The sequence below is a fragment of the Colobus angolensis genome, unplaced genomic scaffold (assembly GCF_000951035.1).
Source record: "Colobus angolensis palliatus isolate OR3802 unplaced genomic scaffold, Cang.pa_1.0 Scaffold78, whole genome shotgun sequence".
Classification (NCBI taxonomy): domain Eukaryota; kingdom Metazoa; phylum Chordata; class Mammalia; order Primates; family Cercopithecidae; genus Colobus; species Colobus angolensis.
Window position 1 is genome coordinate 2,959,663 of NW_012121598.1, and position 22,911 is coordinate 2,982,573.

Below are 22,911 nucleotides of genomic sequence, written 5' to 3' on the forward strand. Positions count from 1 at the left end.
AAGAGAAAGAGAGCATGTAAAGGAGGAACTGTCAAACACATAAAACCATCAGACCTTGTGAGAACTCAGTATCACAAGAACAGCATGGGGGAAACCACCCCCATAGTCCAATTACCTCCCACCCTCCCTCGACACAAGGGAATTATGGGGATTACAATTGGAGATGAGGTTTGGGTGGGGACACAGAGCCAAACCATATCAGCTGGTAGGGGTGAATGAATTCGTATGCCCACCCAGGTGTATTACATTGTACATTCTCAGCAAGGTCAGTAGGATGTGAGGGGTTACTTCCCCTACTTCTCTAAGTTTCACTAGAGACCCCAAGGCTCCATTTTAATAAAACAGATGTCAGAGACCCTCCTCCAACCCCATTTTATTGAGTTCCTCAGCTCAGGAGATTTAAAACACATTTTGCCAAATATAAGTTGTATAGGGAAGAAGGCGAATAATGCATTGAGGGTTCCAAAAGTTGTAGTGCCTCAATGAGCCACCACTGCACACCCACTAGAGCAACTCAAGTTAAAGTGCTGGTGACGATGTGCAGCATCTGGGACTCCTAAACACTGACGGAAGGGATGTGAAACAGTACGACCACTTTGGAAAACAGTTCAGCAATTTCTTAAGATGTTAACTATATAGGCATCATACAGCCCAACTATTCCATCTCTAGGTATTCATCCAGAAGAAATGAAAGCATATGTTCACACAAAGACTCGTATGTGAATTCTGACAGCAGCTTTATATGTAATAACCTCAACCTGGAAGCAACCTAACTGTAAGTGTGGTACACCCATCACCCGTACAATGGAACACTACTCAGCAGTAGAAAGGGACAAACTTTCCAAACACAAAATAACCTGGATGAATCTCAAAATAATTATTCTAAATGAAAGAAGACAAGTCAACCCTCCCACCCCCGAAAAACAGAAAAGCAAACCAGACCGATTCTATTTACACAAAAATCTAGGAAACACAAAGTGAGGAAGCAGATCAGTGGTTGCCTGAGGACAGGGGTCAGGGAGGCATGGAGCACAGAGTGGCATGAGAAAACCTTTGGTGTGATGGATATGTCGTTATCATGATTGTAGTTTTGGTCATGCATGTTTGTGTATGATAAATCCATCAAATTATACATCTTAAGCATGTGCAGTTGTTTTGTACATCAATTATGCTTCAATGAAGCTGTAAAAGTGCTAGTACAGATATTTTGAGAGACACTTTATGTGCCATATATTCCCTCATAACCTCCCCTCTGAGGACAGAGGTACACCCCCCTCTTTTTCAGCCAAGTGAGAAGGGCTTGAAAGGACCCACTCAGAAAGTCTGATACACGTCCTCTGGAATTTGAGAGATGAAGAGGATGGCACCAAATCTATACCTAAAAAAATTCTGAATGCTCCATCAGCCTAAGGGGGGCAGAAGAAAGAGAGAAGAGGCCTGCATAGGAGATGGATGTGTCTCCACCAAAGGTGGGTAAATGAGTATTTCTTGTGGTCCGGATAAGGACTCTAGAGAAAGGAGCTAGACTAGGTCATCTTGCAGGAACTATACAGATAAATACTGTAGGGCGACATAACCCAATAGGCTCTGTATGCTATCTGCCCCTAACAATTTTGAGGCCTTGAGGCCCACAGTATATAACTCTAAACATTAAAAATCGGGCCTGGCACAGTGGCTCATGCCTGTAATCCCAGCACTTTGGGAGGCCAAGGCAGGAAGATTGCCTGAGCCCAGGAGTTCAAGACCAGCCTGGGCAATATGGTGAGATCCCATCTCTCTCTCTATATATATATATATAAAAATAACATTTATACATCAAGCTAATTAACATAAGTAAAATGGGTTCCATCCCCTTATCTTGACAGATATGGCTTCATCTGTATCTTGAAGTCTAGGTTTGCATTTAGACTCTTCAGTCATCATTGTATCCTATACTAGAAAGTGATGTGCAGAGAGCCCAAGCTCTTCATTTTCTATCTCTAGGCCATGATGAAGAACCATGTAGTTCTTCTCCTCTTCTCCCCTAACTGACTCCATCCCTCATTATGACAGCCTTGTAGGCACACTTGTAGCTACCCCCACTGCATGTCTAAGCTCCATTCCATACCCACAAACAGCCACCCACTGGATCAGGGGAATGGACACCAGAAGCAGTCTGCCTTCGGGAGGAGGGACACAGGGAGAAGCTTGCTCAAGCCTTAGAAGCAGGTTCAGGGACACTGGGCAGGAGATTGGGTTCCAGGAGCATGGTCTGAAAGTGAGGAGAGTGTTAGACCATGTGCCATGTGCCCCCGGCTCCACCAACTCCTTGCCCCAGTTCCTGGCTCTGCTCAGGAGTGGATGGTGTGGCCTGGACTCCTGAAAGCCTTGGGTTGATGGGGTGCTCTCAGTGTCCAGTGGGAGACAGCACTTCAGGGAATTGCAGTCAGAGACCTGATGGGAAAAGTACCTGAGGAAACCACAGACATATCCTACAAGCAAAAGAATCAGAACATTCACATTGGCCACACGCAGAAAATACAAACCCTAGGGACCAAGGGCATGGTGCACTTTTTCCTGTTACACTCTTTACTCCTTGGGCTCAGTCCTTTCAAGGAGGAGGAGGGGGGAAGAGGAAGACAAAAAGAACTGCATGCCCTCCCTGCCCTTGTACATGTTTCAGCTCGAGATGGGGAAACATTTTAATTTGGATGAAAGTTTAGAGTTTTGTTATTAGGCTGAGCTGGACATTTTATTACCTGAGAGGAATTGCAAAAGCTCTGGATCCTGCAGAAGATTTGACTAGAGGGGATAACTGTCAACAGAGCGGTTTTGCAAGAGAGTGATGAAGAAGAATAAAGCTTCTTCCTACTTCATCTGTACTGAGTTCAGCCTATTCTATGTATTTACATTTATCTGGGAGGGGGAGATACCTGATGATGATCAGGTCCCTCTCCGTTTTGCCTGAAGTAGAGTTGGGGTTTGATCTCTTTTATTCAAAAGGATTATGTGAAACCCAATCTGTCTGGCTGAAGCAGACTATAAATCTGCGGGTCTCGTACCCATTTCAGGCCACTCTTAAGAGAGTACTTTATGAATTTTCAAATAGACTCTGACTACACAGAAGAAAATAAATGATTTTGTAGAGAAAGATTTTTTTTTTTTCCTTTTTGTAAAGGCAAAATAGAAAGCTATGCCCTTCTGATAAAAAAGACTTTCAGGGAAGGCTCAAATTTAGGAAAGACAGAGTCTTGACAGTCGTGGAGAAGAGCTGACCATCCCGAGAAGCAAGAACGCTGTCAGGGCTATCAATTAGACTACCTTGTTGGTGGGGGAACACTGGAAATTGAGGCTAAATGACTACACGGAACTAGAGATCAGATTGTCCTAAAGTCACAAAGCCATCGCCATAGCATGATAAGCGAATGATTCAAAGAAAATGATTCAGGATGAATCTGAAAGATACATTGTATTATCATCTGAGGTTAAGAACATACTAGACCATAACTAACAATAAAGGGCACAGGATCATAGGCTACATGTGTCTTTCCTTAAAAACTGTTTTCCAAGTGAAACAAAATCAGCCTCTTCTTTCTCAGTGATTTGACAGGGAAGTTAAACCAAATCTGGAGAACCATGCTGGCATATACTGATTACAAAACTTCTAGAAACGCAGGACTCAAATAAATGGTGACAAGAAAAGCCACTGTGAGAACAAATTTCATTAAAAACCTAAAATATTAATTGAATTTCATTCAATAAAGTGGAGAGCTCTCAACGTGAATGAATCAATAGAGAACCCAATCTTCCCTTTCTCTTTCAGAGCAGAATTCGCTCCTTACACTGGACTGGCTTTGTTGTCCTAAAATACAGCTCTGGCCAAAAGACTGGATGGAAGCTCTGAGCAGATGGTGTCTCAGCCTGCTCTGAAGTTCTGAGGTGGACTGACTCCTTGGGGAGCCATGGATGGAAGGGAGATGAGAAAAGACATCAGAGAAGCCAAAATCCTTTGCAGGATCACATGGTGGCCTTCCAGGAAAATCATTTATTAGACAGGATCACGAGACACTAAGGTGGAAGGAATTCCCTCCTGCATCTCTGTTCTCAACAAGCAGTTACTGAGCAAAGCACTATTCTTGGTGCTCAGGCACTGTTCCAATCTTTGAACGCTAAGCAGATGTCATTGTGACTGATGAAGTGCGTGGCTGAATCACAGTGAGAAGAGGAAGGCAGACAGTGAAGGCTAAGATGAAGACAGAAAAATGGCTTTTCTCTGTCTGCTAAGAAATTTAAAAATTAAAGTTGGAGTGTTGGTGTGCATGAATAGTGTTTGCTTTGCAATCAGCATTGATTAGAGAAGGACCTTCTTTGCATTTTGAGGCAATTTTTTTTTGTTGGCCTTTCATTTTGGGTGGCTTACTTACTGCAACACAGGGTAATGCACTAGATAAACTTTTGAAGTTACTCCAGATTTAAAATTCTGTGTGCTTATGTTTTCTATTTTGCCTTATTTTTAGAATGTTTCTAATCTGACATATGCCTGTTTAACTGCATTAAGCAACTTGAGGACCAAACAATAAATGAATCACAGCCTCTGATTTTAAAAGGAGTCATAGATGGAGGTAAAACAAGTGCCCAAATGATATCCTATTTTTAAATTGCTTTCAAAAAAAAGTAAAAATGAAGCACAACAGAAAACTACTCCAGACAGGTAATCACAAAAGTTGTGGTAGAATGATTGCAAACATTTTTCCAAGTTTTTATTCATTTCTCCCCACCCTTTGTGACATAACTTTGCAGTTTCTCCCATAGAACAGTGTCTCCCTAAGCCTTGAGTTGGCCTTGTGACTTGCTTTGGGCCACAGAATGCAGCAGAAGCGATGGTGTGCCATCTGTCAGCCTGAGCCTCGAGGAAATGGCAAGGCCATTCCTTCTTTCACAAACCTGTCTCCACCATGAGACCGATCCTAAGTTAACCCGCTACAGGATGAGAGGTCATATGAAAAAAGCATAGTTGTCCCAGCTAAGGCCATCTAGGCCACCTCACAGCCAACCAACCCCTTACATGTGAGAGAGCCAAGCCAAGATCAAGAGACCTTCCTGCCATCACACAGCTGTCTTCAGATCCATGGGTGAAACCAACTGAGACCGTAAGAACCATGCAGTTACCTTGTAGGCAAAAAATAAATAAATAAATGTTCATTGCTGTATGTTACTAAAACGTGGTTATTTGTTATGCAGCTTTATTGCGACAATTGATAACCGATACCCAAGGCTTGATGAGACAAGCGTCTTTCAGCAAAGCCATGAAGAATGAGGAGGATTGTATCAGGGAGTTTAAATAGAGGTCCAGGCCAAAGGAATAACATCAATAATACCATGGAGTGAGAAAGCTGAAGGCATTTTCACAGAATGGCAACAACCCAGTTTAATGAAAAGAGTTCAGTATTTCAAAATGACTCCTATTATGGTATCAAGTAGAAGAACTGATCCAGAGAGTGGTCATTCTCCAGATAAGCTGCTCTGTTGAAAGAGGGTTTGGTTCTGACACTGGGTCCCCTAAGTGCTGGGGCTATGGAGATACAGATGGCACTCCTCACTGGGCTGGGCCAACAAGGTGCAAGAAATGGAGAGTCAAATCTTGTAATTGCTCCTGTTTTAACACATGCATCTGAGCAGGGCAAGAAAGGAAATAGTTTCTTGAAATGAAAGTAACATGATTGGATGGTGGAACAGAAAACTGGGAAGAGTGAATACAGGTGTTTTAGCTGAGACGAATTTTTTATTTCACTGAAATTTAGAAGCACTCAAATCAGATTTTTGTATCGGCTTGTTGTTCTGCCAAGAAATTAAATCTAGGAACTTGCAGGTGTTACTGAGGTGCTATCAAGTTGGACTGCCTCAAAAATCTTTGGGGAAGTAGGTGGCATATGAATAATCGATACATAGCTAATTCCTTTTTAGAGAAACTGGAAGGAAAACAAAAACACAGTGTTGACTTCCTCATATTGATTGTTTGCTTTTACTTTACGGTCCCCCCTCCCATTTCCTGTTATTGCCAGGATGCTAGGTGACCTTTCTGTGTTTAATTACTCAAAAGAAACACACAAGAAATGAATGCCAGGGGAAAAGAGCGTTCTCTATCCCTGAATGTCTTGTCAGAATAACCACCCCCATGCTCTTTCTTCTCTGTGTAGGATAAGCGATGCTTGTTTGAAATAAACAGAAAATGAAATGGAGAAAGCATATGGCTGTAAGGCCAGAGAAAGTGGAGTACAGTGGGGGACAGCTAAGCACAAACGTGTTTCTCCAAGTAAAAGGCTCTGTTTCATTCTTTGGAATACAGTGGTTTCTAAATGGCACATTCCTGGGAATTCTTAAAACAGAATTCTCTTAAAACAGAACTCAGACACTTCCATCGGGGACTGTGAATAATTAGATCCGGTTATCTTGCCCAACTGTATGGCTATTCCCAACCTGGCTATTGCACAGACAGAACCTCTGATATAAACAATGCTGAAGAGAAAAAGAAAGATGCTTCATAGGTATTGCTACTCAGTCAAGTGTCACACACCACTCTCTCCAACAAGCACAGAGGAAGTAATATTAATGTCTTCCCTCATTATTTTATTTGTACCCAATGCCTTTGGTGCCTAATAAAAGCTACTTTGCTGCCCTGGATTGTTTTCTGATTTAGTGACTATTTTATTTCACTCTTATGAGGCTTGATAAGAGGTGCAGGGAGTGACGCAGGAGAACTTCAATTTGAATTATAAGATTTCTCATTTGCAGTTTGGGAACCGAGACAGAACAACTCAACTCAGTTTCACAGCCCTCGAACCAGAGTCCGCACTGACAGGGAGGCAGTTCAGAGGCCTTGAGGGGGTGCATGCCAGGGGTCACCATCCAAATCTATAGAGAAACAACTTGGAAATTAAAACCTTTTACTGAGAGTTAAGAGAACAAAGCAGTGTGGGAGGGGATGAAGTGGCAAAGAAAGGAATTATGTCTGTGTTAAGCACTCTAATACTTGAGTTATTCATCCCTATTATGCTATCTTTCTAAGAGCAGAGGGTATGAAAGGGCACACTTCAGTGTGCATGCTTAATTAGCCACCTCAGTGCTGTAAGTTGAATGCTTGCATCTCCCCAAAATTCATGTGTTGAAATCCTAAGCCCAAGGTGACAGTAGTAGGAGGTGGGGTCTTTGTAAAGGTGATTAGAGCAAGAAGGCAGGGCCCTCATGATTGGGGTTAGTGCTCTCATAAAAGGGATCCCAGAGAGCTCCCTCACCCCTTCCACCATGTTTGAGCAAGGACTGTGCAAGGAGACTGCCATCTAGGAACTAAGAAGCAGGCCCTCCCTAGACACCAAATCTGCCTTGATCTTGGTCTTAGTCCATTCAGGCTGCTATAATACAATATCATAGACTATTTATAAGCTCCCCAGTCTGTGATATTCTATTATAGCAGCCTGAATGGACTAAGACTACTCAGTGACTAACCCAGATTTATAAACTTCACCAAATGGACACCCGTCACAGCGTGGCTCCCCAGGCCACATTCTGTTAAACTCAGACCTAAACACCTAGTTGAACTACTTCACATTACTTTCCCTCTGCCTTAGCAGATTATCAGTTGAGCTAAAGGAAATGAACATCCTCATCTTTCCTGCACTGGACATTTTCTCTGGGGGTACCAGCCACGGGAGGAATAATGACCATAGAGTTTCTTGATTAAACTCATGATCTCAGCTCTTCTGGTCACAAGACCTAAAAGTCGCATCTTTAAGTGCTAGCCTGAGAACGAGGCACATGTCAAGATTGCTCAGGAAATGTGACTTTCTTATCTTGCTCACCAAAAAAGGCATTGTTGTTAAAGCCGGTCAACAAAATTGATTTCAAGGGCTGAGATAGTGATTTTTCACCTGTGCCAAGAGGGCAAGTACTTTTATCCCTGTCTTTTTTTTTTGACAGACAATCATTTAACTTTGCCTATAGAAGTCAGTGTCCCAGTAACCTGCTTTGGACATGTTAGAAATGCTGTTGAGAATAGACTTCATAGTTTCTACCTTCTGCTTATCACCTCCCCAACAAACGCCCCCTTGTCTCCAATTTCTACGTACAAGAGTATCGGTTTTCATGTCTCAGCTTGAGATCCTTGATTTAAATCTCTGATTTATTTTTACTCCTGTCCCCAGTGCCAGTGTGGGAGAGTTCAGACATGTTTTCATATTCACTGAGATGTCAGAGAAATTAAAGAAGAGACAGATTTTTCATATCAGTCAGTTAAAGACTAATTACAACTGTGCTTTCCAGCAAACCAGTGATTGTAGGCTAATTTTCGGTTATGAAACAGAAACTGAGGTTAATGAGGCTAATTGTGTTTACCAGCATTTTTGAATAAAAGAAAAGAAGCCAACTCAATTTTGAAGAGACTTCTTCCTCAGGAACAAATTGGGGAAAATTGCTACAGTTGTATCAGCATTTCCTAAAACTGCTAAGTGCCATGCTTGGGAAACTAACATCCTTGAACACAAGCTAGCAGTCCAGAAAATCAAGTCCTTAGACAGTGAGGCTTTCCTGATCCAAAAGGTGTTGCTGCATGACTGTGATAGCTGAAATCTTGAAAGCAGTGCCACACAGAGACATTCAAGTGGTTAGCCCTCAATTCTGTCTTCTTGGGTAAGGGGGAGAGGCAGGAGGAATAAGCATATGTTGATGTCTGATAAACCAATATTTTGGCTGTGCTGACTTCTAAAGCTTGAAGGAGGTGACACAGGAACGGAACCACCTGAGAAGAATGCTGCTTCCAGCAGGAAAGTAATGGGTAACCCTGACACCCCAAATGTGAAGTCACTGCCTCGTGTATTGGGTTGCTCACAAATGGTAATCCCTACTTCCCAGCAATTCCAACCAGCAAGAAGACTGGCTGTAAAAACTCCTGGGGAAAATCATCAATCAAGAAGCCAGAGTTTCCTAAGGCCATGAACTGCCACCAGGTAACAGTACAAGCATTTTTTTTTTTTTTTTGAGGCGGAGTCTCGCTCTGTCGCCCGGACTGGAGTGCAGTGGCCGGATCTCAGCTCACGGCAAGCTCCGCCTCCGGGTTTACGCCATTCTCCTGCCTCAGCCTCCCGAGTAGCTGGGACTACAGGCGCCCGCCACCTCGCCCGGCTAGTTTTTGTATTTTTAGTAGAGACGGGGTTTCACCGTGTTAGCCAGGATGGTCTCGATCTCCTGACTTCGTGATCCGCCCGTCTCGGCCTCCCAAAGTGCTGGGATTACAGGCTTGAGCCACCGCGCCCGGCCAAGCATTTTTTAAATACCGAGTTCATGGGGAAAAACAGAAATGAAAGGCCAACATTTCCCATGTGGGCCCTATCGGCTTTGTGTGAAGGCTCCTCCCCTGTGATTATGCTAGGCCATGTGGCAGAGTTCGCTGTGCTCTAGGAGAGGTTGATATGTGGCCACCAACATCAGATTACTTTAGTTCTAAATTTAGGTTCCAAGATCTCAATGTTTCTAATGAGGCCTCTGTAGAGGATCCTTTGGAGGCATTAGGCAGACTCTAGTGGTACAGTAGCTTTAAGAAGGACAGCAGTATTTTGAAATGCATCACTATTTGGCTTGCTCACAAATGGTAATCCCTACTTCCCAGCAATTCTAACAAGCAAGAAGATTGGCTATAAAAACTCCTGGGGAAAATCATCAATCAAGAAGCCAAAGTTTCCTGACCTCAGTCATTACCAAGACTATTATAATTCTGTACAATACACCTTGTTTTAAAGGATATCTGGGGTCCTTCAACTTCAGATTGTTTGAAGTAATCACAAACTATTGATATTTGTAATGATGGTAATGTGTCCATGACCCAGCTAGGACTAATGAAGCACAGGACGTATGCCTGAAGAATACAAGAGAAAAAGATTACAGGGCTTGCACGAAAGGAGTTTACTCTCTTCCAGGGAGACCAATCCCACCCACAGTTGACAAAATTGGGCATGAAATAAATTGTATGTTTTAAAGGACGGTCACATTAGGTGTAATCACATGCCGTAGTACAAGATACAACATGTGGTAAACACAGTCAGAAATCAACGATAATTCACATTCACCAAGGCTCTGTTCAAATGCAATTTCTTTTGTGGTCTCATCCCTCTAGTCACTGTTAGTCACCTTTTCCCTTGTCTATCTAACTAGTTTTTTTCTTTAAACCATAAGCTCTTTGAGCATAAATATCCTACCTTGCCCTTATATTCTTCATAGCACATAATAATGACATAAAATATACATTCAATAAATATTTACTAAAATGCAAATGAAAAAAGGGAAGATATTTGTGTTTTCTAGAGGTTACTGGGGAAAGTGTTATGGAGAATATAAAAAGTAAGCCAGAGCCACAAGAGCTGGAGGGAGATAAATTTAGGTAAGAAAAAAGTTGACTGAGCAAATACAGAGAAAGTAACAAACTTGTTTGAGTGGTAGGGGTAGAGTGGGGATCAATAATGAGAAATCTGATGATAGATGAGGAGTTGTCATAGATGAATGCAGAAAGCTGAGACAGAGTTTAGAGAAAATAGTTAAAGTATAAGAAGCTTAGGTTTGCCAAAATTCAATTCATTGATCCTTTACATCCTTTTATGAAATGCATGAAGGTGTTTCTGGGATGGGCTTATGTGGGCTCAGAAAAATGTTTATGACTGTGAGCTTGCAAGGCTGGATGTCTGCTGCACTGGTCCTTTAGAGGCTGGAGTAGTAACCTGCTTAGGTCAACAATGGAGGTTCAGAAGTAACCCTATGTACAGGGAGTGCTTATCGAAAGTCAGGCCAAGAAACAATTGTGGGGCTCCAGGCTTTGTCTGAATGTGCAAAATATCCTGGCCAACTCTGATTAGTCTAACCTGCCTGGCAAACTAACGTGGTCTTGGCTCGTAGGATCTAAGTACTGGCTCTCCAGAATCAACAAGGTTAATTCGTCATTTTCCCCTGTGGTAACTTTTTGGATATCACAACCTGTGCAAGGCACATATTTTCACATTAGATTTTCCTACTCACTCATAGGATCTGCAGGCTTACTCCAGAAGAAAACAAGCCTATGGCCACTCTGGTGTGCAAAGACTGCAAAATCATCTAGGGATGGTGGGCTGGTTACTTTGTCTGTGGTCACAGGCCTGAGTGTGAACATCCCTATTCATACCAAGAGCCATTTGGTCACAATAGGGCTTTGAGGTCACTTGAATTCTGACATTCTACCCAGCAATCTCCAGAGTTCTCCACAGCAGATCCAGGCCATGGGTAGTTCACAGTGGGCACAGAGCCTCAACTCATTAACATTTTATGTGTATGAGATAACTTCATCTTGTTTCTGAATAGAAAACTAGTACAGAGTGGCACCCAAATTTCCCCAGGCATTCCATGCATCATTGTTTGCAAAATTACAACAAAATCATGCATTCCTACTATTTTATAACAGGAGAAGGAGCACAAGGAGGAGGAAGATAATTGAGGAGAAGAAGAAGGAGTAGGGGAAGAAGAAGAAGAGGAAAAAGAAGGAGGAGGAGGAGAAGGAGGTGGAGGAGGAAGAGGAGGAGGAGGAGGAGAAGAAAGAGGAGGAGGAGGAGAAGGAGGAAGAGGAGGAGGAGGAGGAGGAAGTCGTCATTATTGTGGCCACCACCACCAAAATGTAGCCTGATTGTTTCTCATATTTTCTAATCCAACATTGCAGAAAACTTTCTAATCTCCGTCTTTATACTTAGAATTTAAAAATATCCTGAAGGTCAAGAAAGAAGTAGGCAAATTCCCAGGACAGACCCAGCCCTTATGCTCCTCACAACCTGCCCACCCTTGGCTTTTGCAACCTTGAGTTCAACTCCAGTCACTTCATACCACCTGTTGCTCCCACACATTCTCTGTGCTTTCCTTCTTTGTTCCCTCTCCTAGGCTGCAGCCCCTCACCCTCTGCCAAGTTCTAGAAGTGCACAGCATTCCTGAAGGCCTGGCTCAAATACCATCTCTTCTGGGAGGCAGGCAGAGCTCGTCACTCCCTCTTCAGCACGCCCACCCCTGACACTGAGCACACTTGTCCACTACCTAATTTGTCATGTTGTCATGAAGTTAGTGTTTTGATGAATGTATCCCTTGCTTCTTTGTGAGCTAAGTAAGGACATAGTATGGGGTTAACTCTCCTCATAGGCTGGCATAAAGTAGGTGTGCAGAAATAACATTTACTGGATGAATCAATGCTTGCATGCATGAGCGAGTGTATTAAACAATAAAGTTAAAGAAAGAAAGAGCCCTCCATTTTCATCTGAGAGAAATCCTTTCTAAATAAGACAAGGATAGATTCTTCCATGGCTTTAAACTACTCTTTGGGCATAGAGCTAAAGGCTTTGAACTTAGTCTTAGAGGACTCTGGTAACTGATATGATACAAAGAACTTAGGAAGATATAAAAAGAACAAAGGCATTCTGTTACCTCACCTGAGAACAGAGAGAGCAAATTTTCTGACTTAACAGAGTAGACTCCTATTGCTGCGTATTTGTGTATATGTGAGTGTGTGTGCACACAGACACACCTATGTGTGGGGGGGCAGTACGTGCATATGGGGCAGGAATCAGGGCATAAGGATTGAGGAACACATGGAGAATATATCTGAGTTGATAGAGTTAATAACAGACTCTTCACAATTACAGGAAGCACTTGCACACTGAAAATAATATAGAAAATTTGGCCCCACGTGGTGGCTCACACCTGTAATCCCAGCACTTTGGGAGGCCAAGGTGGGCGGATCACAAGGTCAGGAGATCGAGACCATCCTGGCTAACATGGTGAAACGCCGTCTCTACTAAACAATACAAAAAATTAGCCAGGTGTGGTGGCGTACACCTGTAGTTCCAGCTACTCGGGAGGCTGAGGCAGGAGAATGGCGTGAACCCAGGGGGGGAAGCTTGCAATGACCTGAGATTGTGCCACTGTACTGCAGCCTGGGCAACAGAGCGAGACTCTGTGTCAAAAAAAACAGAAAAAAAAGGAAAAAAGAAAATTTGCAGATTTCTAGAAACAACTTTAACCCTTAGTCCTTTAAAAAAGCAAATAAAAATATGGACTGCTTATGATTGCAAAATTCACTCTTCTCCGTATTATCAGCTTCTTTGTATTCTTCTCTTTTCAAAAAAAGTGTTAATATTTTGTCTCCTGGGTTAAAAGCAGTAGAATTACTACTTGTCTAGCTGGACTGAGTTCTGTCTTCTCAGAATTAGGAAGGCAAGAGCTTAGCATCGAATAGGCTTAGACCTCACAAAGCCATTCCTGGCAACAAACAGAAAGTAAAATGTACAGATTTAATAATATGAGACATTGCTATAGTAAGTCAGTATTTACCAGGTTGACTGCGTTATGCAGTATAGAAAATTGGTCTATTTGTAAATGTTACATAATTTCATATACAATTGTGTAATTATGATTTCATTTTAAAAACAAGCTGCTTAGCTGGGTGTGGTGACGGGGGCCTGTAGTCCTAACTACTCAGGAGGCTGAGGTGGGAGGATTGTTTGAGCCGAGGAGTTTGAGGCTGCAGTGAGCTATGTTTGTGCCACTGCACTACAGCCTGGGCAATAGAGTGAGACCTTGTCTCTAAAAATAATAATAGTAACAATAAAATAAAAATTAAAATAAGCTGCCATCTCTAACATACATTATATAGATTGTAAATTAGTCTAACATGCTATGGAGGGAAAAAAACTCATGTAGGCCTAGTTCATCCTAACAAAACTACAGTCTGGAAACAAGCGGTTAAAGGGATATCCCTTGCCTCAAATGTTTTCACTATTTTTTCTCTAAAATTATTGGAGTAGTTGCCTAAGTTCTCCATTTCTCTATGTATGTGTAGCTATAGATGAAAACTTGTTTGCTCTGAAAACAAAATGCTTTCTAAAGCATTTGCTAATGCTTTCTAAATGAAGGCCAAGAAAAGAAAGAAAAATAGTATGTTTTGTTGGAGGAATGTTTCAAGTTTAATTCAATTATAGAACCTCATGATTCAAAGGGACTTCAGGGATTGTCTGATAGAAGTCTTCATTGAATTATCAAATCCTGGCCCAAGTGCACATCAGCTGCTACTTGGCCCTTCTAATGACAAGAAGTGCAAGAGAGAGCATCTCATTTGTTTCCTGAAAGTTCTGATTGTTTAAAGTTCTAAGTACAATCAGCCTCCTGAACATTCCATTGTAGTTCTTTGATCTGGAGCCGCACAAAAGCTTCCTCTTTTACATGTGAGCTTTACTCACTACCCTCAGCCTGGAGGAGGATTAAAGTTGCAAGGAATCATGATAATATCCCACTAGGAGAAAATCAGGGCAAGCTCATGGTCAGTGCCAATAAACCTTTTAGGAGTTATGGACCAAACATTCAAATTCCTATGTTGAAGCCCTAATCCTGAAGGTTAAGGCAGTTGGGAGTAATTAGGTTTAGATGAGGTCACAAGGATGGGGCCCCCATGATGGGAGTAATGTCCTTATAAGAAGAGGAAGGCACCACAGTTCTCTCTCTCTTTCTGCCATGCCAAGTCACAACTAGACATGGCAGTCTGCACGCCAGGAAGCAGGTCCCTACCAAGAATTCAGCCATACTGGTACCCTCATCTAGTGCTACCCAGCCTCCATAACTGTGAGAAGAATTGTCTGTTGCTTAAGCCCCCCAGTCTATGGTATTTTGTCATAGCAACCAAGTAGACTAATGTAAGAAAGAGCCTATAAGCCTGCTCTGTCCAATATGGTAGTCATCAGCCTGCCAATTGTGATTATTGAGTGCTTGACATATGGCTGATCTAAATTGAGATGGGCTGTGGGTGTAAAGTACAGAGCAGATCTCAAAGACTTATATGAAAAAAGAATGTAAACTATCTGGTTAATTTTCTATATTGATTACATGTTAAAATAGTAATCATTTGTAATATTGAATAAATTAAAATAATTTATTAAAATCAATTTCATAAGTTTTTTATTGTATAATGTGGCTGTTAGAAAATATAAAGTCATATATGTGACTCATACTACAGTTGTATAGAAGAACACAGCTCTAAAGGCAAGCAGCTGTTCACAGATGTGACAAATGCAAGTCTAGCCTGGCCTCTTCTTTATCCTTTCTTACTTCTGCCTTTCCCTAATCCCATTGGCCCATGTCCCTTCTTTTCTGCACGTTTGCAGCAGGGTTTGCCCTTGTCCTCACTAATGTCAAATCAAACCTCAAATTTTTATGTGGCTTCTCAGTTGAGTACTCAAAACTCAGGACCACATATTTGAGAGCTCTAACGATACAGTAGTTGTCCCTCAATAGGCTAAGCTCCATTCACTCAAACACTCAACAATTTTTTCTGCAGTTACCACATGCTAGGTATTCTATCGGGAATAGAAAAATAAATGAGATAAAGTCCCCTCTTGTATGGAACACATGCTTGACTGGGAAGATAGATGTTAGACAAATATACATACATGCACATACAATAACCTGTCAGTTCAAAGTGTGATAAATTCTGTGGTGCAAGTAGTATGACCAGAGGATCTTGCATACCTTGGAAATCACAGGGAACGTTTTTAAGGAAGTGGTAATGAAAGGAAGATTTGAAAGGCAGGAAGGAATCATCTGGGTGAAGACTGAGAGAAAGAACTGTTTAGGTGTGTGGTGGCCTCAAAGTAAAAAAGAGCTTGGCCACATTCAACTAAATGGAAGGAGGCTGATATAAGCAAAGGGCTTGGGGTCAGGAGGAGGATGGGCTAAGATGAGGTTGGAGTTGGAGGCAAGGCCTGCATCAAAACCTGCTGCAAACCATGTCAAGAAATTTGTACTTTAAGTATACTGACTGCCAACTGGAAGATTTTAAGCTCAACAGTGACAGGATGACAACTGTGTTTTGTTTTGTTTTGTTTTTTTCCAAAAACGATTACTCTAAAAATCATGTGCAGAATAGACTACAAGGGCCCAAGAAAGAAAGCAAGAAACTAGTGAGGCTATTTTTGGTGTTTGGGAAAGAGATGTAGGTGGCTTAGTCTCGAGGGAATATAGACTTAGATAGTGGATGGACTCAAAATAAAATCTATAGAACTTGGAAGAGATTGTATAGAGTGAGTGATGAAAAAATAGAGATCAAGGAATGCTCCAAGTTCCTGGCATCAGCATTTGGAAAGATGAAGATGTCTTCACGAGCAGAAGACAGATGAAAGAACAGTGAAGACAAAGATCAAGAGTTCAGTTTAGACAGCCCAAGAACTCTGTTCTTGGCAAGTCATGTACACTATAATTAAAAAGGGCCAGATGGGGTGGAGGTCAAGGGTATGGTGAGAAGCAGTAATAGTGATGACCTTTCTCACAAATAAGAATGAGCAAATGTTTTGATCTATCCTGCATTAACAACAGAAACTAAGAGGCATCCTTCGTCAAAGGTTTCAGAAGAAATCTTGAAAAACATAAAGGACAGTCTTTTGATGACTAAAATTATGACCAGGAGTGTATGAAATTAACCTGACTGTTTTTGGGTACGGCTGCCTAACTCATGGCCAAGGGAATGTGTGCTCACCTGAATGCAACAAGATTAAAGCTGGAGGCACTGGAACTATCCATCAAGCTTATCATTTGTCTTCAGAGATTCTTCTCAAATATTTACAAAAATTGTTAAGAATCCTGAACCTAAGGCCATGCACAGTGGCTCACTCCTGTAACCCCAGCACTTTGGGAAGCTGAAGCAGGCAGATCGCTTGAAGCCAGGAGTTTGAGACCAGCCTGGCCAACATGAAGAAATCCCATCTCTACTAAAAATACAAAAATTAGCCAGGCGTGGTGGCACACGCCTGTAATCCCAACTACTCAGGAGACTGAGGCGCAACAATCACTTGAATGCAGGAGGCAGAGGTTGCAGTGAGTTGGGGTTGCACCACTGCACTCCAGCCTGGGCAACAGAGCGAGACTCTGTCTCAAATAATAATAATAATAATAATTTTTAAAAAGAATTCTGAACCTAACATTGAAGAAAAGAGGACATATTAGGTGAAGGAGTAATAGAAAGCATTTTACTCATGAACATGCATCTCTTGGGAAGCTTATAGAAACTGGCTTCTTTTGTGCTTTCTAATTGGCAAGAGGAGTAAATTCCTTTCCAGGCAAACCTAGAGTTCTCCCTAAGTCTCTCACCCAGCTGAATATAAAGGAAACCTCAGAAAAGAGGACAAGTCTACTAACTTTCAAGGAAATAAAATATGCCTATGCTGCTGTATCTTTCTTACAGCCACAAGAGATGATCCATGGAAATGAGGAAGTAACCCAAAAACCTGGTCTGTTGGAAGTCGAGTTTTTGATGATTAAAAAAGCAGGTACCACCCTGTCTGCATAAGGAGGTCCCCTTCTTGGGCCCGTGACATTGCCTGCCAAATCTGAAGCTCCCACTGTGAAGGAACTGTGAAATACTGACTCCAGATCCAGATTTTTTTGTCTTCTGGAAACACAGCGCTGCTCCACTCCCATACTTCAGCAGACTTCTTCTCCTCTCCCTGCACATTCAACTCCCATATTCTAACCATGGATACTATTCCAAAATCTTACTATACTTATGCCCTTGTTTCCTGTCTTATGTTAAAACCTCTAGTTAACTATGCTGTCCATATTCTGCACATTCATATCTCTTAAATACATACATAATTTTTATATTAGAGATTCCAAATTGCCTACAAAACAATTACAAAACATGTCAAACACACAGAAAGGACTGGTCAAGTATGAAATAGTATAGAGTAAAAGTGTTTCAAGGCAAACACACTGACCTAAATTCACAGCCAATTGTTCTGCATTGTTAGGACATTACTAATGATTGTATTTGTTCCATTCTGTCAAGGTTGATCTACCTTTATGCAATCCATTGATCTACAGACAAGAATTAATTATGGAACTCAACAACTTCTGTCAAAGTAAGAAGCTTAGTTTGAAAATACAGTTTTCTGTTGCAGATCTTTGCTGATATCTTCTAAAACTGAAATTCAGGCAGTATCAATATGAAAATAGAAAACAAATCACCACAAAAAACCAACTCCATGCAAATGTAGGCTTAAATGTAGGATGAATGTATTTGTATCCTACTTTTTCCTGTACCTTTTCTCCTTCCACCCTCTACATGCCTCCCTGTCACCCATCCATTAGCATTGTCAAAGTTGTTTACATTCCGTTCTGCAATCACAAGCAAATGTACTTCGTATAAACTGATGGTAAACATTGGAAACAAAAACCTAAACCTGTTTACATTATCATGATCGTGTAAATGCTGTTCATTGCTGTATTGAACAGCATGCCAGGATTACCTCTTCTTTGTAGGTCTCACCTTGGGATCCTTGAGTCACTGGTAGCAAAAGTTTCTAGCATCAAAGCTAAAAGCATGTTTTCCCATTATACTCAATTAATTCTCTAAAATCAATTTACATTTGACTTTGCTTCACGGTTGGACCATTACTCTCCTTCTTTTGTTTTCCTTGGAGTTTCTAATTTTTTTTCATTTCAGTTTGTGCTTTTGCCTCGAACATATCACCAAACATGTCCAAGTTATCTTGCAAAGACTTTGTAAATATTTTTATACTCAGAACCCAAACTCTCTTTTTATGTAGGGGAATTTCCCACAGGGTGTGTCTTTTGGAGTCAAAGCCCAAGTTCCTCTATTGAAAGCTCAAAATGCCCCAGTCTACTTTGCTGATATCCTTTGCGTTGAGGCCATGAACAAGTTACCTAGAATTTGCCTATCAAATTTTGCTACTCAAGGCTTTAAATTAAGAACTAATGACTCAAGGAAGTGGGCACCATGAAGTGTTAAGTCTGGCTGGTAGGGTTGACGGCAGTGGCCAGAGTGATGAATTTGTGTAGACCCCAAGACAGTGGTATTAGGGTGTCCAGTGCCCAAGGCCAGTGGCAACCGTGAGACAAACTGCATGTTCAGCCTTCCATGGAGCTGGGAGTGGTGTCCCACGGGTCTAAAGCTGTGGCCTAATTTTGTCAACTCTCTCTGGCAGCTGCTCAACTGCCCCTTTTCCTCCACTTTTTTCAACCTGATATTTCAAACTAATCCGTAATGAGATGTACATTTTCTAAATACTTACTGTCCAAAAGGCTTTCTATTCTGAACTCCCATTTGAGTGGACATAAACTTTGAGCTTGAATATCATTTTCCATCAAATTTGAAGTTTCTTGTTTCATTGTCTTCTAGCTTCTAACCTTGCTTTTTGAAAAAACTGATGCCAGTTGCATTCTTTTTCCTTTGTAGGGATTTCGGAAAATAATTTCTGAAAGATTTACAGGTCTTCTCTTTATCCCTGGTGTTCTGAATTCACAAGACTATGTCTAGAGAAGGTTTCTTTCTATTATTTGGAATCAGCACTTTGTAAGTCTTTTCCATTGGATGGTGCCAGTATTGCGGCTTTGAGGAAATTACATTTTCTGTTGATTATTTACTTCCCTTTGTTTTCTTAATTCTTTCTTTCTAAGAAGCTTATTAATCCAATATGCACTCCCTAGATGTTTCCTTGCCCTATGTCTCTTACCGTTTTTTGCATTTTTTTCCCCATTTCTGTCTTTTTCTTCTATTTTCTCAGAAATACCATAGACTTTAATTCTTTTACTGATTTTTTGGTTACTTTTGGCAATTATATCTTAATCAGTAGAGGCTTTTTCATTTTTCTTGTTCTCTCAGTGTCTTTTTATGGCATTTGAATCTTGTTTTGTGAATATATTTTCTAATCTCTCTGAGTTTATTACTTAGGAAGGGTTTAAATGCTTCTCTTTCATTTTATGAATCATTTCTTCTCTCCATAGCCTTTGTTGTATGATCTGGGTTCTATTAGTTCTCCTCATTGGCTTTAGGCTTTTTACTTTCCATTACTATTTACACAGAAAACTGGGTACAAAAATGGTGTTCCTCTGATACTGTACAAGTAAAACTGCACCTTACCAGAATACAATACAATTCATATTGGCAAGGCTTTCCTATTTGTTGGCAATAAGAAGCCCATGAAATTACAATTAATGTGTAATGAAGTAAGTAAGGTGCTTCTCTGGACAAGGTGTTTCCATAAAAAACTCATCACAGAGCGATGGAATGATGTCTATTGTGAAGCCAGAATACAGGCACAAAAGCCAAAATACATTCCATGTGAACCAGGCTCCAGGCCCATGATGACAATACTCACACTTTCTAGGGGTCTGAGAATCACCTTCTTTTACTGCAGACAGACCTTCCCTACTGCTTCTATCTCCATTTACAATTGACCTTTAATCTCTCCCAGTGACCTACCAGCTACCGAAGTTAAGGAAACCTTGTTTAGATTGGTGGTTTTTCATTTATTCTAGGTCACTGACTGCTTTGAGTGTCTGATAAGAACATCAGCTCTTTTCCCCCAGAAAAATGTGTATGCCTAAAATTGTTCGGATATAATTATAGAAATTTCAATTCATCCATAAACCTTGTGGCCCAGAAGTGAGAAGCTCTTTTCTATGTTATGAAAAGTCCGAATTTTAACAACTGACATACTATCCAAAAGCCAATGCAAACATCTAACCACCATATCAGAAAGTGTTCTGCTGTCAGCATTATTCTAAGAGTAAGCAAAGAAGTGCTATAATAGTATTTTATCAAAAGATCTTCCAGTGACTGAAAACTAGAGCTTAAAAAGCAACTCAAATATCAAGGGCACAAGAGTTGGAAATTCCAGTCCCCTGATGAGGAAATCTAAGCTATATGAAAAAGTGCAGGATCGCTTGAGCCCAGGAGACAGAGGTTGCAGTGAGCTGAGATCATGCCACCGCACTTCTAGCCTGGGCTACTGAGCCAGACCCTATATCAATAAATAAATCAATACTTAATTAAAATGAAATTTTAAAAATTAAGAAAAGTTAGTCCCCAGCTTGATTCTGTGCCACTGGCCCAATAAACCAGTTTTCCTGTCTGGTGACACACAGGACATCTCTGTGGAGTGGATGCGAACATAGAGCTGCATTTGGTGCACAGAAGAAACTGTGCAGGTGGGAAGTCAGTTCCACAGACTCACCGTGAGTCTTACCCAGCTCACTGTTCTCTATGAACTCTTCTTCGTCTTGTCCCTGTGAAGAAAATATTCTACCTGGTCTGTCTTCTACTCTTTGGGTCTGGAGTGATGGAGTCTTGCAGTCCACAAAAATGGAGAGCTTCACAGCAGGGCATTACAATGAGGTCAAGAGTCACTATTATCCTTACAGATTACATCAAAAGATGTAATTTATCTTTTTGGAGTTTGAATCCAGAAGTGTCAAGGCAGCAAGATGAAAAGCAGGAACTTATACAGCATGTTCTTGCCCACTTGCCCTCATACCTAGAGGAATGAGTCCAGGTTACATACTATAGCCTTAACTCACATACCTTAACTTTTGTATGGAGAAGTGCATAATCCTTGAAATTGATTCATTTAGGAGTAATGACTAGCTATAAAAGCAAATTTTGAATTGCTAATTTAAAAGTCCACAGGCTGACTGACATTAAGATGTAAATACAAATTTCCCAGCACACACCTTGTATCTGACAGCTACATGACCACTATGTTCCAAAGAAGTCTAACAGTCACAGGCCATTGCTGGATGGCAGAGGTAAGAGACCTCCATGGGCTTATTTGGCTATATTTTATTACCGAGCTCAGGACTTGCTTGTGCCAGAACCAGGAGATGTTGACCTTTTATAATTGAGGCAATCTCCTTAAAGGTCAACCTTGACAGAAAAGACTGTAATTGTGGTTGGAATTGCCAACTCCCAGGGCTATGTAAACTCAGAGGAGCATTTGCTGTTTCCTTTCACTGTTCTTTCAGCAACTCTACTCAGGCCACGTGGGGTTTTAATATCATCAGTTGGGGGGAAAATCAACCAAATACAACAGCTGCCACTCCTTGAGGGCAGGGATTGGGTCTTTTTCCGTCATGTTGTTATCTGTAATATTTAGCCCAGTGCCCAACAAGTTTACTAAGGATTTGTTCTCTCACTGACCAACTAAACAAATGAACAAATGTTCTCACAGTAAATAGTTATGAAATGCCAGCATTTTCCTGGAGTTTTCCCAAAGGGATGTATTCAATTTTACCATTCCTGGAAATACCGAGGGCTCTAAGCTACCTAAACCTAGAAGCAAAACAGAAAGGTAAGGTTTCTCGAGCCAGTATATGTTTCCCACAGTCTTATCTGAGTTCCCCTTCAGGAGGAAGAACCTGTCATGTGTCTTAAAACCTTAAAACTGCACCCTCATAGGTTATGATGCTAGTTTTACAGATGAGGAAGCAGAGACTCAGACTATGTAAAGAGCTTTCCAAGAACCTACGGATAAGTACACATGGATCTGGAATTGGAAGAGCAAGTCTATCAGATTCTGACATGTAAAGCTTTCTCCCCCACACAGTCCCAAGGGAGCCTTTGGAGTGGTCCTTCTTGTCCTCAAAGCCTCTCACTTCCTCAGAAGTCCCCACCACCTATAAATGAGAAAGATGACCCTGTCAGGCTCCAATTCAGACACAGCATAGCATTTATCTAATATGGGCTTGAAGCCCTTCACTGCTAGCTCTCTGTTGAGACAAATTTCACTCAGAGTGAACATGAGTGTGACATGTATGCAGTAGATTCTGGCCGAGGGTGTAGACCGTGAAATAAATGCCTGAACTCACGGACTGCTTCTTAGGTGTGTGACATTGTATTGAATCTTCCCTTGCTGATGCAACAGGAGAGCCCAATCCAGTGCCTCTTCTACTACCTAACGCTAAATGTGTCCAATATCCTTCAGAGGGCAAGGTTTTGTGTAATGGGGAACACTCCTGACTCTACCTGGAGAAGTGCATGAACACCCAAGATCAGAAGCCAAGACGTCAGATCAACAAAATGCCACAGGGCAGGCACTGACC

General features: G+C 41.4%; 1 long non-coding RNA gene across 1 annotated transcript in view; it reads right to left on the minus strand.

Annotated features, from left to right (window-relative positions):
• The window catches only part of LOC105502176, a 43,184-nt gene extending 32,046 nt beyond the window's left edge, over window positions 1–11,138 (minus strand). Inside the window, exons 1-2 of the long non-coding RNA XR_001000293.1 lie at window positions 11,031–11,138; window positions 9,756–9,883 (exon numbers count right to left, since the gene is read on the minus strand). This is a non-coding gene — a long non-coding RNA (uncharacterized LOC105502176). The remainder of the gene's footprint in view (window positions 1–9,755; window positions 9,884–11,030) is intronic.
• Between the last annotated feature and the right edge of the window lie 11,773 nt (window positions 11,139–22,911).